Source organism: Myotis myotis, unplaced genomic scaffold (genome assembly GCF_014108235.1).
Source record: "Myotis myotis isolate mMyoMyo1 unplaced genomic scaffold, mMyoMyo1.p scaffold_m19_p_6, whole genome shotgun sequence".
Taxonomy (NCBI): Eukaryota; Metazoa; Chordata; class Mammalia; order Chiroptera; family Vespertilionidae; genus Myotis; species Myotis myotis.
In genome coordinates this window covers 92837702-92854780 of record NW_023416368.1, presented here as the reverse complement: position 1 = coordinate 92854780, position 17079 = coordinate 92837702, and the positions used below count along the sequence as shown (strand labels likewise).

The 17079-nt window shown below is 42.0% G+C and overlaps 1 long non-coding RNA gene across 2 annotated transcripts; it reads right to left on the bottom strand.

Moving 5' to 3' along the window:
* Window positions 1-6901: 6901 nt before the first annotated feature.
* On the bottom strand, window positions 6902-16703 carry LOC118657624. 2 transcript variants are annotated; one of them, XR_004968060.1, is made up of 3 exons: window positions 16619-16703; window positions 15598-15733; window positions 6902-7578 (listed from the first exon to the last, which is right to left on the bottom strand). It is a non-coding gene; the product is annotated as an uncharacterized LOC118657624 (long non-coding RNA). The 2 variants fall into 2 exon arrangements; XR_004968061.1 differs by having other exon boundaries at window positions 15598-15753; window positions 16619-16683.
* Window positions 16704-17079: the final 376 nt, after the last annotated feature.

Sequence of the window (17079 nt, the reverse complement as noted above, 5' to 3'; positions counted from 1 at the left end):
CTTTACTGGCCATTTACTTCTTATGTAAAGTGATGTTCACTTTTTTGTCTCTTCTATAAACTTGCTCCTCTTTTTCTTGTTGATTTAGAAATGCTTTTTAATAAAATTGTCACCCCAGGACATGTTGCTTTTTATTGATTTTTCAGAGAGAGAGAGAGAGAGAGAGAGAGAGAGAGAGAGACTAATGTGAGAGAGAAACTTCCATCATTTGCCTCCAGAACATGCCCTGACTGGGGATCTAACCTTCAACCTAGGTATGTGCCCTGATGGGTAATCGAACCCACAACCTTTTGGTGTAGGGGACGACACTCCAACCAACTGGTCCACCCATCCAGGCTGAAAATACTTTTTGTTAAATCACTCATATGCACCATAAATATCTTATGATTAACTCTTCCATAGATACCCAAAATATCTCCTAGTTTGCCTTTAATATTATTTAGTATTCAATATACATAAGTTTTTTATGATAAACTTTATGGAGTCATATTATTCCATATTTTTAATGATTTTTGTACTTTCATACACACTTGGAAAGATTATTATTTTTTAAAATTACTTTGTTATTTTTTAGAACTGTAGTTTTATGTTCACACTTAAATCTTTATTTTGGGTGTAGTCTGAAGCAGAAATCTACCTTGATTAAATAACTCTTCATTATTAGGTAATTCATTCTCTTCCCACTGAGTTGAAATGCCATTATTATCACATTAAAAATTCTGTTATATTTCAAGTCAATTTCTATTCCATTTCATTTGTCTAGCACACAGTGTCTGTCATCATTCTTGTGTCGTTTTCCCTTTTTCTGGGGAAAAGATTCCTTTTTCTACACAAAAAGTTTTTAGATCTGTTTTTAGATCTCCTTGAAAAGCAGAGTGAAAATAATGATTTGCCTTGGATATTTTAAATTGAAGAGTGTCATTTTAAAGAAAAGTATTCCTAAAGTAATAGACTTCAATCTTAGCGTTTTTGTCACTATTAGCCATTGGCAGCTGAAAGAGAAAAAAAAAGTCCTATCAAAACACTTGTCTCTCCCTTTACTGAGCTACATGGAGAGGTGGGAGTTGGACAGAGAGCAATGCTATCCAGTCCACATATCTGAGGCAGGGAGCAGTGACCTGTCCACATGACTGTTCTTGTCTCTTGCTGCTCCTTTAACATGGTAGAGTAAGAATCCACTCATGACATTGGGTGGTGTAAAAGGCCTTTGACCCTGCACTGAAGACCTCCATCACTCACTGTCTTGAATCTGCTTCTGGTCAACCCAGTTGGCCCGAATGGAGCCCTAATGAGGCTGAGGTCACGGGTTCAGTGCCAGTGTGTCCTAATTACCACAAACTCAACAGTTTCAGGGCCTCAGCTTGGATTTCTAAGCCAAGCCAGCCATGTTGCCTATGCCCAGCTTTGCTCCCACAGGGGACAGGTGAGAGAGAAGAGATAAATAAGAACAAGTTTCCCACCAGACTGGATGCGCACCCATGCCCTGCAGCTGGCAGGGCCGTAGCAGGGTTTGCATATGGGCAAGGAGAGCACATTTTATATTGGCTCGGCGGCCATCAGTGACTGGGGTGTACTCCACCCCAACCCACAGAGGGGCTGCCAGGCTCCGGGCTCAAAGGATTTCCTGAAATTCAGAGGATAGAGATGCGGTGAGGTGGGAGGAGGTGGATTCTGGTGCTTCAACAGGAATGTTTTCAGTAGCCGATGATGCTAGGGTAACTCAAAAAATTAAATAGCAATATAATCCTTCTTTTCCACTTTATTATGAAATAAATCAAACATGTTAAATTTGGAAAATCAGGAAAGAAAGAAAACACCCATTCTAACCAACACAACACAGGCACAATTAGAAATTTCAGACTCACTTTTCATTACCATTTTAATGCATTCTACAAATAACATTTTACAGGAGGAATCAACATTTTTAAAGAAAGCAAAAATCACCCACCATCTCTAATAAAGCGACTATTTTACATTTCCCCCCTAGACATCCAGTCCTCCTAAACGCAGAGGCCCTCAAAGCCACTGGCCCACCACCTCGACCAAAGACCCATAGTTAAAATCCCCCAGGAAACAGAAGACACCTCCGTGTTCCTGACTGCGCTCGCATGTTACATACTAAAGAAGTTTCTAGCCGAAACCGGTTTGGCTCAGTGGATAGAGCGTCAGCCTGCAGACTGAAAGGTCCTGGGTTCGATTCCGGTCAAGGGCATGTACCTGGGTTGTGGGCACTTCCCCAGTGGGGGATGTGCAGGAGGCAGCTGATTGATGTTTCTCTCTCATCGGTGTTTCTATCTCTCTCTCTCTTCCGCTCTGTAAAAAGTCAATAAAATATATTTTTTTAAGAAAAGAAGAAGTTTGTAATCACAAGCATTCAGCACGATATCATTTGGAAAACATCAAGAGGGGGGGAAAGTCCTCCCGCCTGATGTGAACACAGCAGAATTGGCATTCCCTTTTAGAACATACTGTGATTCCTCATGGAAACACTTTGCGAAAAGCCAGTCATATATCGTAACGTAGCCCCCAAGTCTGAAACCACGGGTCCCTCCAACCACACAAAACAGCTGTGCCCTTGAGAGAAAGGTCATCTGCTGCAGCCGTGTTTCTTTTTACTTTTAAAGAAATGTCAGGCCGTGTTTTATGCAGTCCTTATGACAGGGTGCTGTTTATTGTATCAGCAAGCTGCCATAACTTCAGGATGAGGAAACTGCCATTATTTGGAGAGTATATATCTTTCTGACTTGCAGGAAAGATGAAAATTAAGAACGGCCCTTTTGCGGAGTGGGTCTAAGTATTCCCTGACAGTCTCCTACAATATTTCAAACATCTTCGTCAGACCCATAAAACCTGATGCTTGCCTCACTTAGCCCAGCCGAAGCCGCGTTGGAGTTGGGACATTTATCACAAGTGTGGTGTGAATGCTGCCACTTGGCAGATGTTTTTGAGCAAGGATTTTAAGCCAGCTTGCCTGACGTCCCCAAGGACAATGAAGTGTACATAACAAAATCATACATTCGGAAATAATAACAGTAGCTAATGTGCATCATGTGCTCAGATCTGTGTAAAGCGTTCTACATGCATTATCTCAATTTGTCCTCACATCTAGAAGGTCAGCATTAGTAACCCAGATAAGAAAATTAAGATGGAAAGAAATCAAGTTACTTGCCCCAAGGTCACACTGCTGGAAAGCCAGGGTGCCAGGAATCCAACCCAGGTCTCATCACCCTGAGCCACACATGTAATCAACATGTGTCCATCAGGAGATGTTTCCTACGCACTGCGGTCCCACAGAATATGTTGCTGTTACTGTCTAAATTGTATCAGAGAGAGTAAGTTCCTTTGGCATGGTAACACAACCGTGTGACAGCCTGCGTTTGAAACCAGATCTGTGTGACCTCCAGCTCCATACTCTGGTGCCAAAGTTCTTGACCTCGAGAGTAGAGATGAGAAGTAAAGGGAATGTGAAACATTTTTTAAAACCTGCTCCAGGTCTTGCTTGTCTGGGATCAACGAGGGAGGGAATGTGATAAAGTCACTTGAGAGTTCTGTTTAAAATCCTTGTCAAATTCTGTTCCAACGTGTTCTTATGTTCTAGTGTCAGTGAAATTTTAGGAGCGCCAAACTGCTTCAGAAATCAGAATCTGGACCAAGCTTACGCGGGGCAAGCCATTACTAAGCTAAAAGCAGCCTGTTCGTGTAGGTTAGTCCAGCAAGCGGTACCTTGCCCAGATCACGTAGCTCGTCGTGGCCCAGTGCAGTGCAGGCAAGGTCTCCTGCCAACCAGAAATCTCTGTTGGGATGGGGAAACCGTGAGGTTCAGATTGAGTAGGTGAAGTGGCTGCGAACCTTTCTTCTGCTTAGAGAAAAGAAAGTCACAAGGGAGGCAGACAGCTGACATACAAATTTACTTTCTCCTTCCCCTCAGCTCGCCTCCCCTCCCCCCACATTCCCCTTCTTTGCCCTCGCTCCCTTTCTTCTCCCTCCTTCCTCAGCCACCCCGGGGTGGGAGAGAGAGCCAGTGGGGGTGGGAACTGACTGAATAGGTGGGCTGGCTTCTAGCCTGTGCTCCGACACTCACTAGCTTTGTAACTCTAGACAAGTCGCTTAACCTATGTCTTTCGACCTCAATTGCTTCATTTTTTTTTCCAGCAGATTTGTCTTAAATGCCAAATGAAATGTTCATATTTCATCGGTGACATGAAGAGCTAGGCCAAATGGAGTTTGCAGTCCTTTCTAGGTTTAAAATGCTGTGACTCTCCCCCTGCAATGATGCCCTTTTCCCTTTCTTTCTCCTTTCTCCCTTCATTCTCTCCTTCTTTCCTCTGTCACCTGCATTTCAGCCCACCTCTACGTCTCTCAGACATGGAAGCAGAGAAATAAAGACGGAGAGGAGAGAAATTCGTAGGTGTGTGGGATCTTCCTTTCTTAAAATCAATCTTCTTTCCTTCCTCACTCCCTCCTTTCTTCTTTCCTTTGCTTCCTAACCTCATGGTAATTTCTTTGGCTTTTCAAGAGAGCATTTCAGGGAATAAAGAGACCTCTCTCAATTCATGTCCTCATCTAGGCAAACATTTAGAGTGTCTGCAAGTGCCAGCATTTTGTTGGGCATGGTAATTACAATGGCCACCAGTGGGATCTGGGAAATATTTGCTCACCTTGGTTTGTAAATGGTGGTTCCTCGGGGAACAAAGGAGCTGATGCACACTGCAATCACCTGCCTCGACAAGAAGGGCCTGGACCAAGCACCCGGCCTACCTTAAAAGTGGCGGTTTCAGGAGTGCCCTGTAAGAAAGCCTTCCGGATAGACGTGATCCCCATGGCCTTCAAGGACAGTCGGCAAGTGCCAGCTCTGTCTGTGTTGACTGCATCCAGCCCTCCTGCTTGAGAAGAGCTTCAAAGGGCTTGAGGAATAGCTAGACCAGCCCTGCCCAATAGAACTTTGTGCAGTTATGGAAATGTCCTCTCTCTGCGTTGTTTAATATGGAGGCCAATGGCAAAATGGCTATTGAGCACTGGAAATGTCACTAGTGTGACTGAGGAACTACACTTTTAGTTTTATCCTATCTTAATTATTTAACTTTAAATAGTCACATGTGGCTAGTGCTACCACACGGGGCAGTGAAGATATAGTAAACACTACAGATTAAGCAATAGGACTCCTAGACAGTCTAGAGCAACTTACATAAAATGGAAATCAGGTACATGGTATAAGAAGATAAGGATGTTGAGGGTGATCAAATCCTGAATCATGAGGGAAAATGCCAAAACAAGGAAAAGGGTAGGATCTTACTCTTAGACAGTTTCAGATTTCCCTGGCTCGTAGTAGCTCTCCAGAACTTCATTGGATGATGCATGGTTGCTACTGATCTGGCTAGGGTACTTGTTCATTATGAAGAACAGAGACTCGCCCACATTAGCTTAAGCAATGGTGGCAGTAGTTGTGGAAAAGCTGTACTTGTTCTAGACAGGGGTGAGGATCCTTCGGACCTCCAAAACCAATAGCCAAATAGAGCTAAATCTCATGGTGGTTAGATGGATCTGGAATAAATTTCAATAATTGTTTTTAAAATAATATGTCAGATACTAGTACAAATTGTATAAGCACTTTTCTGGATTTTAGCCATGATAATACCAAAGATAAAATTATTATTAAAGGGCTTTTAAAGAGTATATCAAGGGCAAGAAGACTAAGGGCATCTTCATGCTTGAGGCAGAAGTTGATATTAATTAATTACAGATAGAAAAAGGACTATTCGGCCCCAGTTATTTTGTTTCCTCCTATTTTACCTTAAGGAGATCAATTTCCATAAGAGAAAAGATCATGCAAACACTGTAAGAGAGAAGCCAAAGCTGTTTATAATACACTAGAGGCCAGGTGCATGAAATTCATGCATGGGGGCAGGGGGCAGGATCCCTCAGCCCGGCCTGCACCCTCTCTAATCCAGGACCCCTCAGGGTCGGACATCCCTCTAGCAATCCAGGACCGCTGGCTCCTAAACTCTCGCCTGCCTGCCTGCCTGATCACCCCTAACCACTCTACCTGCCTGCCTGATCACTCCTAACTGCCTCTGCTTTCTGGCCTGGTTGTCCCCTAACTGGTCCCCTGTTGGCTTTTTCCCCCCCTAGCTGCCCCCCTTCTGGCCTGGTCTCCCCCTAACTGGTCATCTGCTGGCCTGGCCACCCCCTAACTGCTCACCTGCTGTCCTGGTCGCCCCCTAACTGCTCCCCTGCCAGCCTGATCATCCCTAACCACCTCTGCCTCGGCCCCTGCCACCATGGCTTTGTCCAGAAGAAAATTGGATGTCTGAAGATGTCTGGTCAACCTGGTCTAATTAGCATATTACCCTTTTATTAGTATAGATGCCATTGCTCTCAGCACATTCAAGTCTCCAGGTCTACATAAATTATACCACCAGGGTCTTGTAGAAATAATGAAAGCTGAAATGCTATGGATACATTCTGAACAATTATGGAGAATGAGAGAAGGCCCAGCAGGCTGGAGAGGATTGAACATTTTCCCAGTTTTCAAGAAAGGGTATAATAAACATCCTATAAATAAAGATCAATAGGCTTGATGATAATCTATCGAACAATCAAAGTGGGTTTTAAAGAAAGGGGCTTATGGACACACTTTGAAAAGAAAGCAGTGATCACCAAGAGTCAGAATGGGTTCACTAAGAATAAATCATGCCAGTTTACCTTCCATCCTACTTTGGCACAGAGGATGGCAACCTATAAATTACACCACATCATAGTGTTTAACAGGGTCTCTCATTAGAGACCATCTTTGCAGACAAGATTTAGTAATTTGAGCCGAATGCTGGTACCATTAGTAAGCACTGGATGGCTTTCCTCAAAGAGCTGTGATTAATAGATGACTGTCAACCTGAAGGGAGGTTTTTATATCATGCCATAGAACGATTTGTCCTTGGCCTGCTCTGCTAAAAATTTGCATGACTTAGATGAGGACAGTGATGGTATGTTTATTAAATCAGCGGATGACAGGAAACTAGGAGGGATAGATAATAGATTTCAGCCCCCAAATCTTCTCAGTCTGAGACAATGGGCCAATTTTAATAAATTTTCAGTGTAAAGATCTGCCCTCATCCACATTAACACACACCTCCTTTAGCTCCTTAAAAGACCAGATGGGGTGACACCAGGAAAACTTTGCCTGAGTAATTAAAACCCAGCTTCCACCATTTTCCATGATCAGTTCACTAGAAACAATTTGCCTTCCAGCCTCTTGACCTGTTTTATTTTGTGGTCAGTCGAATACGTACAGTATCTCATCTCATCCATTGGCTCTTGTTAGGACTGACCCCCAGGATGACTCCTCAGTCTCTTGTCTTGGCGCCCAGCTCCCCAGGAAGAAGTTCAAGGTTCAGCCTACAGTTACAGCCCACAGTGCTTTCTTCCCTTCCCAGTGAGGGACTCTCAAAACCAATTCTTGCTATTTGCTTTGTGATGGGACTGAAGAAAGCTTCTGTCCTGGGTGACCATCCTGGGCTTGTGTGGAGTTGCACTATGTTCTGTTCAGCAGGCTCTGCTTGATCTGTGATGTCATCTAAAAGCCTCAGATAACAGAGACATAGAAGTATGGAACATACTGACGAATTTCAGAGGGAAGGTGGTAGGGGGAGAGCGATTAACCGGGGAACTTATATGCATATATGTATAACCCCTGGACACAGACAATAGAGTGGTGAAGGCCTGGGAGGGGCAGGTGTGGGGTGAGGGGGACAATAGTGAGGAAAAACAAAACACAAACAAACAAAGGGGACATCAGTAATACTTTCAACAATAACAATAAATTTAAGAAAATAAGAAAGATACTCAATGGATCTGTTTTTCTTAGAAATAAATAATTTTTAAGAAAGATGACAGTTGGAATAACTATTGAGGGTAACGAATTCCCCAAAATCACATGCTAACAAGAGCAGTAAAAATATAAAAGCCTCAGGCAACCCTGCTTTGCCTCTTAACACTTTGGGAGAAGGCCCCTGTGCCATGACAGACAATGGAAGTTGGTTACGTTTTAAAAAAAAAAACCAGGAACACAAGCACTGAGCAGCAGCAGCTTGTGTTCAGTTGATTCTGAACCCAAAGCCAGTGTGATCCTGAGCTCTTCTGTCAGAGATCATGAATCCATTATACGCAGCGGTTCTCAACCTGTGGGTCGCGACCCCTTGGGAGTAGAACGACCCTTTCACAGGGATCACCTAAGACCATCAGAAAACACATATATAATTACATATTGTTTTTGTGATTAATCACTATGCTTTAATTATATTCAATTTGTAACAATGAAATTGGGTGTCACCACAACATGAGGAGCTGTATTTATTAAAGGGTCGTGGCATTAGGAAGGTTGAGAACCACTGATTATAAGGGAAGTGATTATATTGCTCCTCCTTGTGAGGATTAGACCATGCCGGAGACCACATGGAGTAGCATCAAGGTGACTTGAAGTCAACTACATAACAGAAAAGTTGAAAGCTTGGAATGTTCATCTGAAAAAACCATAATAGCTGGCCACAGATTTTAGATCTGGCACGTAAAGAAAGATTGGAGTTATTCTACTAGATAAAGCAAGTATCAATAGGTGAAAACTGCAGAAAATCAAGTTTCTCATAATAATCTCTAACAATTAGAACTGTCCGAGACTGTCTTGGGTTCCCTTAGGATTTTCTAAATTCCATGTTGCTAGACGTGCTCAAAAGGAGGGAATGTGTGATCTGTAACATCAGTTAGAATGCATGAGCCAGCCTGTAGTTAACTAGGACGTTTTTAAGGCTCTTTACACGCTAGGTTTATAATTTTATAACTACGAATATATGCTGATTTAACTTAGGCTATTTTTTTCCTAAATTTCCTTGTCTACTATTCCAAGAATATATTCTGGAGAAGATATATGACCTGTCTTTTTAAGTTTTTAAGGCGGCAGAGGAAAATTGGGGAAGCCCAAGATTAATCCTTCTTTGAAGATACAGCTGGTAAATATCTGCTGGGGTTTCCAAAATTTGCATAATCATTTGTATCAATCCTTCCCCTTACCCTGACTCCTTTGGGTCTTTTGAGCTATGATTTCAGTCCTGTCCTGTTATCAGACTCTGGACAATGCATCAGTTTCCCTCCCAAGACTTCCTCTTCACAGATGGGACCCACTCCAGGACACTGTGGCCAAGCTTGGTGAAGGGGCCTTGATTACTCAGGCACTGAACCCACACAACAACCTAACTAGCTGCTTCCTATTCCAGGATGAGAAGGGGAACAGAGAAAGGAGGGAATGATAACGAGGACGATGCTGACTAGGCTCATCCATCTTCCTGCGTCAGCCCATGGCCATTCCACTTCTGGGCCTCCTTCCATCCCTGGGCTTGTGTCTCTGGCTATACAGCCTCAAGGTGACTCCCTGCTCCTCTCCCATGGCTTTGGGTTACCCTTCCCAGAAGAGCATACTGTCTGCATTATTAGTGATCTCTGTCCAAACCACACATATTTCATCGGTTCAGATAATTGCCTTCAGAGAGGGAAGGTATGATTATTTTAATTGTTCTTGCTTCATCCCTATTTCTTAAAACCTTACAATGTCAATGCTGGAAGGTACTTCCTGGAACAGATAAATAATACTGAATAATTTACTAGTCTCAGAGCATGCTCTGGAGAGAACATATAATAATGTGGTGTAACCAGGCGACAATAAGGGATCTTTTGAAATCTAAAAATTAAAAAAAAAAAAAAAAAAAAAAAAGGAAGGAAAAGAAAGTAGAATGGTAGTAGCCAGGGGCTGAAGGAAGGAAGTCATGGGGAGTTCTTTTATGTTTTTCAATTTTTAATTATTTTCAATTTCAATTGACATGTAATATTATATCAGTTGCAGGTGGGGAATTATTGTTCAAATTAAGAAGATGAAAGAGTTCTGCAGATAGATGGTGGTGATGGCTGCCCAAGCATGTGAATGCATTTACTGCCACTGAACTGTGCACTTAAACATGGTTAAGATGGTAAATTTTAAGTTATATGTATTTTAGCACAATAAAAATTGGGGGAAAAGATCTCAAATTTAGATTTGGACTCTGTGATTTTCAATTAGAACTTCTAATTGAACTTCTAGCTGCTGTATAGACTGACTATGTCATCAGAATGCTTAACAAGCTCACCAGCAATTATTTAGGAGACTTCAGCACCCATAGTCCTCAAGTTGTGGAAGATGCTCTTTGAGCAAGGGACCACCTTTAACTGAACCAGAAATGGGCACCCAGTCCAAGGCTAGTGAATCCATAGGCTGATCAGTAAGGTGGTCTGGCATAGAACAATCTACCCCACAGGTAATTACCAGGATATCTTCCTTTCCCATCAGAATTTGAAAAGGAAAATATGGAGAAATTCAGCCAGTGTGTTTGAGATACATACCATGTAAGAATACTCTCTGTCCTCTTGGAGCATAAAGAGGAGTGGTTTTGCAGGCAAGAAAATGCTCTTACTATAACTGCTGTGAACTTGTGAGATATGGGCTGAGATAAGTGAAGAGAGGGTGCTAAGCTGGATTTGAGTTTTGGAAAGGTTGTCAAGGGGACAATATCTAAGCTGAAACCTAGAATATGAATTGAATGATGAGAAAAGAGGAGAGAAGGCAGAACAACCCATGTGAGGGTTGGACCAACATCAAGAGAGAGCTGTTGAGTCCAATAATGTAAAATTACAATACATCAAATGTGCAGGGGAAATGAGGTTAGAGGGACGTGAAAGCTTTATAAACACCATTAAGCAGTCTCGTCTTTGTACTGAGGGGGAAAAGAACCACCGAAGAGTTTCAAGCAGAAAAGAGGTGTAATTAAATTTATTTTTAGAAGGACCATTTAAATAGGAGAATAGAAACAGATAAGAGAGAAGCAAATATGGAGTCAGGGAGCACAGTTTGTGCAGCAATAGGGAAGAGAGATAGTAGTGACTTGAATTAAAGAGATGGCACTGGGCCTGGAAAAAGAGAAGGCTAGGTGGCTGAAATTAGGAGCTGGATTCAAAACAAGTTATGAAGCCCAGGAGGCGTCATCAAGAATAAGATTTCCAGACTCACAATTAGGTGGGAGGTGATAGCATGCAATGAGGTAAAGACAAGCAGAACATCTAAAAGGCTGCCTAGCATCACTAATCATGGGGAAATGCAAATCAAAAGACAATGAGATAACACCTCACACTTGCTAGAATCGTTATTATCAAAAAGATAAGAAATAACAAGTCTTGACAAGGAAGTGGAGAAAAGGGAACCCATGTGCACTGTAGGTGAGGAAGTAAATTCGTGCAGTCACTATGGAAAACAGTATGGAGGTTTCTGGGTATTTATCTGAAAAAATCCAAAAACACTAACTTGAAAATATATATGCCTCTCCATGTTCATTGCAACATTATTTACAATAGCCAAGACATGAAAACAACCGACATGTCAGCCCATCGATAGATGAATAAATAAAAATAATGTGATATGTGTGTATATGTGAATATTATCCAGTCATAAAAAGAAGGAAGCCTACCATTTGTAACAACATTGATGGATCTGGAGGGCATTATGCTAAGTGAAATAAGACAAAGACAAATACCATATGATCACACTTATACATGGAATCTTAAAAAGCAAACAGATAACAAAAACAAAAAACTGAACTCATAGATACAGAAGACGGATTGGTAATTGCCAGAGGCAGGGGTGGGGGGTTGGGAGTTGGCAAGTGGATGAAGGTGGTCTAAAGGTACCAGCTTCAGTCATAAGTCCTGGGTGTAATGTACAGCATGATGACTATCTACACTAATAAAAGAGAAAGATGCAAATTGACTGTACCTTTGCAACACCCACCAGCCAATCAGGAGTGAGTATGAAAATTAACCCAACAAAGATGGTGGGTTAATTTGCATACGCAGCTGTTGAGCGGCCGGGGCGGGGAAGGACACTTGCATCGTCACCATGGGGACAATGCTGGCATTCTGCACCTCCCCAGCTGCTCCGAGCCTCTGGGCAGCATGGGAAGGCAGAAAGGCGAAAAGGCAGCTCCGGCCAGACAAAGGCAGTGCCGGCAGCCAGAGGAAAGAAGGCCCATTCTTGCACGAATCTTTGTGTATCAGGCCTCTAGTAGTTAATAATACTGTGTTGTACAGTTGAAAGTTGCTAAGAGAATAGATTTTAAAAGTTCTCATCACAATAAAAAAAATTTGTAACTGTGTGTTGATAAATGTTAACTAGACTTATTGTGGTGATCATTTTATAATATATATATATATATATATATGGAATTATGTGTACACCAAAAACTAATATAATATTATATGTCAATTATATTTCAATTAAATTAGGTGGAAGGTGAGACCTTCCCTGTTGCTCTATCCAAAGGTTTTAAATCTCCTGCTTAAAACCTTTCTTCCTAATGTACTAGTAAATAAAAAAAGTCTGCACTTACTCCTCTGATCTAAAGGACCCACAAGCCCTGCTACCCTGGCACAGTGGTTGAGTGTTGATCTATGAACCATGCCTGGTTTGTGGGCTTGATCCCCAGTGGGATTGAGTGCAGTAGGTAGTCAATCCATGATTCTCTCTCATCATTGATATTTCTATCCCTTTCTTCCTCTCTGAAATCAATAAAAATAAATAAAGGATCTGGTTCTTGCCTGTATCTGATCATATCCCCTACATCTTTTCCTGCCCTTCCACCCAGGTCTTCTGTCAGCTCCTTGTCCATACGGAGCTCTTGCTGTCATCAGAGCCACCACAGGGCTCCCTTCCCTAGAACATGCTTCCAAACACAACCAGGTAATTGGCTGATTGTCACCCAGCACTACCCAAAACCATAGAGAAGCCTGAGGAAAGAGGGAAAATATGTTCCTCTCTCTATGTTTTATTGTATATTTAAATGTTTGATATTTTTACAGAACACTAAAGCAGTTGAAGAAATACTGAAAACTTGTATTTTAGGTTCCTGGCCTCAACAGAAGCAAACACAATCAATAATATATTTTAAATCTACTTCTTTGCTTATCTCATTTTTAGTGGAGAGAATGGTCATATTTGACATCTCTTGACCAAGTGATGATCTTAAATAATTTTTAATTAGCTTCAGCTTATTGATACTTTCTAATTAAAATTTTGATATTTCATTTGTTTTTTTACTTTGCTTTTGCTTTTTAATAATGTTGTACAAAAGAATTTATTTATTTTGATTACTGAGGTCTTGGTGCCCCCTTAAATTCTGTGTTCAGTTCTGTGCTCATGCTTCATGCAGCTCAGCCCTGCTCAGCTCAAAGGCCATCTCCTCAAAGAGACCTTCCTTGACGCTCCATCCAAAGAAGCCAGGCAGCTTTGCACTTGCCCACTTATCTTTTCTACTATTACTCTGAATTCATTTTAATAGCACAACTATTATTCTAAATGATCTTGCTTAACTTTTAGACTTTTTCTTGACTTTAGTCTTCAGACCCCAGGTGGAACCTCTATGCTCTGTGCCAATCGTATGCATCATCCTACCACACCTAGCACAGCAGCGGCACACATTTAATGAAGTAATACATTTGGGATAGTGGGTTTCTAGAATCTAGATGGTCCTTGAAGCCTCGGACTTAAAGGATGTGTGGTACAAAAAGAAAAGCAGGCCTAGGGTAAACTCTGGGAAACAACAACATTGAAGGAGCAAATAAAGAGGAATCTACTGAAATACAAATGGTGGTGAGAATGTGGAGCTCACAACAAGTGCCCTCATTCACTGCCTATGGAAATGCAAAATAGAATAGCCGCTTGGGAAGAGAGTTTGGAAGTCTCTTACAAAACTATATATACTCTCACCATACGACCCAGCAATTGCACTCCTCGGTATCTACCCAAAGGAGTTAAAACTGTATGTCCACACAAGAATTGCACACAGATATTTGTAGCCGAAACTAGGAAGCAACCAACATGTCCTTGATAAATGAATGGGTAAATAAACTGTGGTACATACAGACAATAGAATAGTATTCAGTGCTGAAAAGAAATGAGCTATTAAGCCATGAAACTATGTGGAAACTTAACCCATAATACTAGTTAAAGAAGCCAATATGAAAAGGCTACATACTGTATGATTGCAGTTATAGGACATTCTGGAAAATGCAAAAGTGTGGAAATAGTAAAAGGATTAGTGGAGACAGTAAAAGGATCAGGAGGGATGAATAGGCAGAGCACAAAGGATATTTAGGGCAGAATGAAACTACTCTGTATGACACGACGACGGTGGATACATTTATCCAAACCCATAGAATGTACAACACTAACAGTGAACCCTAATGTAAACTATGGCCTGTAGATGATAATGATGTGCAATGTAGGTTCACCAGTTGTAACAAATGTACCACTCTAGAGGTATGCTGGTGATGGGGGAGGATGTGTGTGACGGGGGTAGGGAATATATGGGCACTCTCTCTGCTTCATTTTGCTGTGCACCTAAAAACTGCTTTAAGAAATTAAATCCTATTAAAAAGAAAAAGAGCTGCCCTGGCTGGGTGGCTTAGTTGTTTGCAGTGTTGTCCCATACACCAAAATGTCATGGGTCAGGGCACATAACTAGGTTGTGGATTCGATGCCCAGTCAGGCGTGTACGGGAGGCAACAGATCCATGTTTCTCATATCAATGTTTCTCTTTCTCTCTCCATCTCTCCCTTCTTCTCCTTCTAAAATCAGTAAAAACATATCCTCAGGTGAGAACTTTTTTAAAAAAGGGCTAACTGATAAAGTACAAAGAAGCAGAGAGAATCTGAAAGGTAGTTCCTGCAAAAGGCAAAGGAAGAGACTTTCAAGAGGGAGGGTGGGGCAGTCATTGCCTAGCGCTGCCAAGAGCTCGTCTAATAAGACCACAGAGCGTCTCATGAATTTGGCAACAGATGTCATCCGCTCCTTTAGCATCAGCAGACTCAGTGAAGAATGGTGGGTGGAAGCCAGATGGCAGCGGGTTGAGGAATGAATGGGTAGTATGGAGGCAGAGATAACAATAATGACTCCGCAAGATGTTTGGCAGGGAAGAAGAAGCAACATAAAGATATGTCTAGAGAAGTAAAAGATTCAAGAGAATACTGTTGTTTTTAGAGTGGGAGAGACATTAGCATGCTTAAATATTGATAGGAGAAAGCCAAGAAAAAGTGAGAGATAAAGAATGATAATATGCCCTGGCTAGTTTGGCTCAGCGCGTAGAACGTCAGCCTGTGGACCAAAGGGTCCTGGGTTCGATTCTGGGCAAGGGCATATGCCTGGAATTTGGGTTTGATCCCCAGTAGGGGGCATGCAGGAGGCAGCCGATCCATGATTCTCTCTCATTATTGATGTTTCTCTCTCTTCTCTCTCTCTCTCTCTCTCTCTCCTCTTCCTCTCTGAAATCAATAAAATATATTAAGAAAAAAAGAATGATAATGTAAGAAAGGGATATTGATATTTCTGAACAGGTGGGAATGGGTGCAAACCGGAACCCTGGTGGAGGGTTTTACCTTGAACAGGCAGAGAAGAGCCTAGTCTACTGTGAATAGTAGGAAGGGGGGTGGGGGTGGGGACAGTAAATAGGTATGATGGCGAGAAATGGATGGTACCTTCTCTGCTGGTTTTCATCTTTTCTGCGAAATTGGAGGCGAGGTCATGTGCTGAGGACGAGAGTGAGGTGGTCAGGTGGGGCATTTCATTTATTCACTCAACGAAGATTTGTTGGGCACCTACTATGTGCCGGCACTGTTTTGGGTACGAGAAATCTATTAATGAACAAAACAAGATTCCTGCCATTGTGGAATTAATAATAAACAACGAAGATGCTAAATAAGTTATATAGTGGTTAGAAAGTTATATAAATACTCTGAGAAAATAGAACAGGGCAAAGGAGATGAAGAGTGTTGTGTAGGGGGAGGTAGAGACTGTTGTGCAGTGTCAAATAGAGAGGTAAAGGTAGAACGTGTAGCTAGTATTTAAACATGATGAGGGTGTCAGATGGATATCTGGGAGAATGGTATTTGAAGAGGAAGGAATAGCCAGTGCAATCGTTATAAGGTGGGAGAATATTAGACACTGTATGAGTTTCCTACTGCTGCTGTAACAAGTCACCATAAAACTTGTGATTTAAAACAACACAGATGTGTTCTCTTACAGTTCTGGAAGCAGAAATCCAAAATCAGTCACAGGGTCAAGGTGTCAGCAGGGCCAATTTCTTCTGGAGTATGTAGGGGAGGATCTATGTCCTTGCCTTTTCTAAGTTCTAGAGGCTGCCTGCATTTCTTTCCCTATAACCCCTTCCATCACTCCAGCCTCTTGTTCCCATGCTCACACTTCCTACTTCCCTTTCATAGTCAACTCTACCTCTGCTCCCCTTTTATAAGGATGCTTGTGATGACAGGTGGTGTCCTCCAGGATAATCCAGAATCATCTCCCTATTTCAAGATGAAGATCTGGCCAATGACATCTGCAAATCCCTTTTGCTATGTAAGGTAATAGTCAAATGTTGCAAGGATTAGGACCTGGATGTATTTGGGGTACATTCTCCAGCTTACCACAGTCCACCCTCTGGCCCCCAAAGATTAACATCCATTCAATATGCAAAATCCATTCACCTCTATCCCAACATACCTAAAAGCCTCAATCCGTTACAGCATCCATGTAAAGCTACCCAGAGTATCTCCCTTAGGCTTTCATCACATCTATAAAACACCTTCACAGAAACACCTAGATTAATGGGGTTTTTTTAGCTTTTTTTTTTTATTCTCACCCGAGGATTTGATTTTTTTTGGGGGGGGCGGGGGGAGAGAGAGAGAGAGAGAGAGAGAGAGAGAGAGAATCGAACCAGCAACTTTTGGTGTAAGGGATTATGTTTCAACCAACTAAGTCACCAGGCAGGGCCACCTAGATTAATGTTTGATTGACTAACAGGCAGGCTATTATAGCTTAGTCAAGCTGACCCATAAACTGACCATCACAGACATGTTCAAGATTCAGCAGGTGGCCATGTGGCTGAACAGATGTGAGTAAGCAAAAAGTAGTAAGAGGTAATGTTAGAGAAAGAATGGAGGGCCTGAAATGTAGGCCATTGA